The sequence below is a fragment of the Octopus bimaculoides genome, chromosome 7, assembly GCF_001194135.2.
Source record: "Octopus bimaculoides isolate UCB-OBI-ISO-001 chromosome 7, ASM119413v2, whole genome shotgun sequence".
Taxonomy (NCBI): Eukaryota; Metazoa; Mollusca; class Cephalopoda; order Octopoda; family Octopodidae; genus Octopus; species Octopus bimaculoides.
Genome location: NC_068987.1, coordinates 67,691,356 through 67,693,842, shown reverse-complemented (window position 1 = coordinate 67,693,842; position 2,487 = coordinate 67,691,356).

The window sequence follows — 2,487 nt, the reverse complement described above, 5'->3', positions numbered from 1 at the left end:
CCCTGCGATAACATTCTCTTCTGATCCTTTCCCTGATCACCGAGTGCTTGATATTGTCCCCTTCAATTACCCCTAGGTATTTGTAGCTCTCCGCTGGTTCTAACTCTTTTATGACATTTTGCTGGTCAAGGTTCACATTAGATGTATTTGTCATTTTTCCTTTGATAAAGGTAGCTTTTGCACGTTTATCAAGGCCAAATTGCATCCTTATTATTATTATTATTATTATTATTATTATTATTATTATTATTATTATTATTATTATTATTATTATTACTATTATTATAATCATTATTATCAAGGCAGTGAACTGGCAGTCTCGTTAGCACGCAGGACTAAATGCTTAGCGGTACTTCGTCCGTTGCTACGTTCTGTGTTCAAATCCCACCGAGGTCGACTTTGCCATTCTTTCTTTCGAGATCGATAGATTAGGTACCAGTTGTGTACTGGGGTTGGTGTAATCGACACATCTCCTCCCCCAAAATAGCTACCCATGTGGTAAAATCTGAAAACATTATTATTATTATTATCATTATTATTATTATTATTATTATTATTATTATTATTATTATTATTATTATTATTATTATTATATGGTCTTTGCACAGCTTTTAACGTTGGAGATGTACTACGGTGCTAGCCGTTCACTACCGAGAATTAAAGTAATATCCCTTATTTTTCGAGCACCATCCGGAGTATTCGAGCAGTTCCAAGCAGTGCTGTTTCTGCAAGTACACCACCGTTATTCCAGCTCCTGTTTCTTCCGTGTACTTTTCAAGATTTTTACTCACTGTTCTCAGGGTTCCTGCAATTATTGGTTCTGCTACCACTTTTTTCATCGATCACAACTGCTTAACCTCTCAAGCTAACCGGTCATATCTATCGACTTTTCTTTCTTCCATATTGCATACCTTATTGTCAGCTGAGTATGCTATATCTATGATCCAGCATCGTTTGCTTTCTTTCTTAATTAACACTATGTCTGGTTTCCTATTCTCTATCTCATGGTCGCATTTTCGATGATGCCTTCGCGTTTATATCTTCGTACCACTTTTTTGCTCTGTCTAGTCCATAGTTGTTGCAAAGTTTCCAATGGACAATCCTTGCTATATTGTCGTGACGTCTCTTATATTGTTTCTGGGTTAGTGGCTTACATTGACTGGTAATATACAATACGGTTTCACCATTTTGTCCACAAATTCTGCACTTATCACTTTTTGATGTGTTTTCTACTCTGTATTTGATGTAATTGGTTCTTAATGCTTGCTCTTTGGCAGCACAGATTAGAGCCTCCGTTTCCGGTTTTAATCACTTTTAGTCATCCATAGACATCTTTTGTTTCTGTCTGTCTTATTCAAAATTCTTATGAAATTGTATTTTCTTTGCCCCCACCCATTTTCAATTTTATTCATTCTCAAGTGCTTGTACAGTGATTTATCTTTGCAATCTTCCATCCTAAACAAGCCTGACCTTCTCATTTCCAATAATAGTGGTTCTGTGTCTTTTTTTTCATGTAACATGCTATGTTGTTTTCATTTGCTCTAATGCAATGTTCGCATCCATTCAGTTTTCTTCCTCCAACCGGGGGATTGGTCCGCTAGTAAGCGTTGTAACAGATTACTAGGACTCCAATGTTATTGCCGATACAGTAGTTATGGAGCCATTGTTGATTTCTGATGAAGTGGATATATAATTGTTAAAGAGGACAACAAACGTTAAAACAAGGCAAACATCTCAAGTCGTATACAATATTATTATCGGAAAAAATTCAAAGTCTTACAACTGTTTCTGAGATATCCCCGAGTAAGAGACATTCTGTCATCAGAGACAAATAGGGAAAAATAAGGGAAATTATTAATGAGATGACGACATAGAAGAAGGGAGTAAAAGAATGAGGAGATGGAAAGAAAGAAGAAAAAAGAAGCATAAAAGTTCATAGTTCGACTTTCCGAAGTTATAGAAACTTAATCCATGTGGGTTCAGATCCTGATATAGTAGACATCCAGAGAAAAAAGACGCAAACATATCAACGTTAAATAACAGAATGGTAGCGGAGGTAGTTATTAAGTGGTAAAAGAAAGAAAACAAAAAAAGAATAGAAAGAGAGGTAGATAGAGTGAGGGGGATTTTAAGGATTGACTATAAGATAAAGTAAGGCGTCTTCTTTCTCTGGATATGTACTATATCAGGATTTTAACCCACATGGATCTACGCAGGATTGCACCTAAGAACTTACGCTCATGGACCTACGCAAGATTGCACCTAAGGACTCGTGCTCTTGTTTGTTCGGAAAGTTGAACTATGAACTTTTATACTTCTTTTTTCTTCTTTCTTCTTCTTTCTTTCCATCTCATTATTCTTTTACTTCCTTCCTCTATGTCGTCATCTCATTAATATATACTATTCTCATTTTCCCTATTTGTCGCTGATGACAATATCCCATGCTCGGAGATATCCCAGAAACAGCTGTAAGAGTTAAATTTTTTT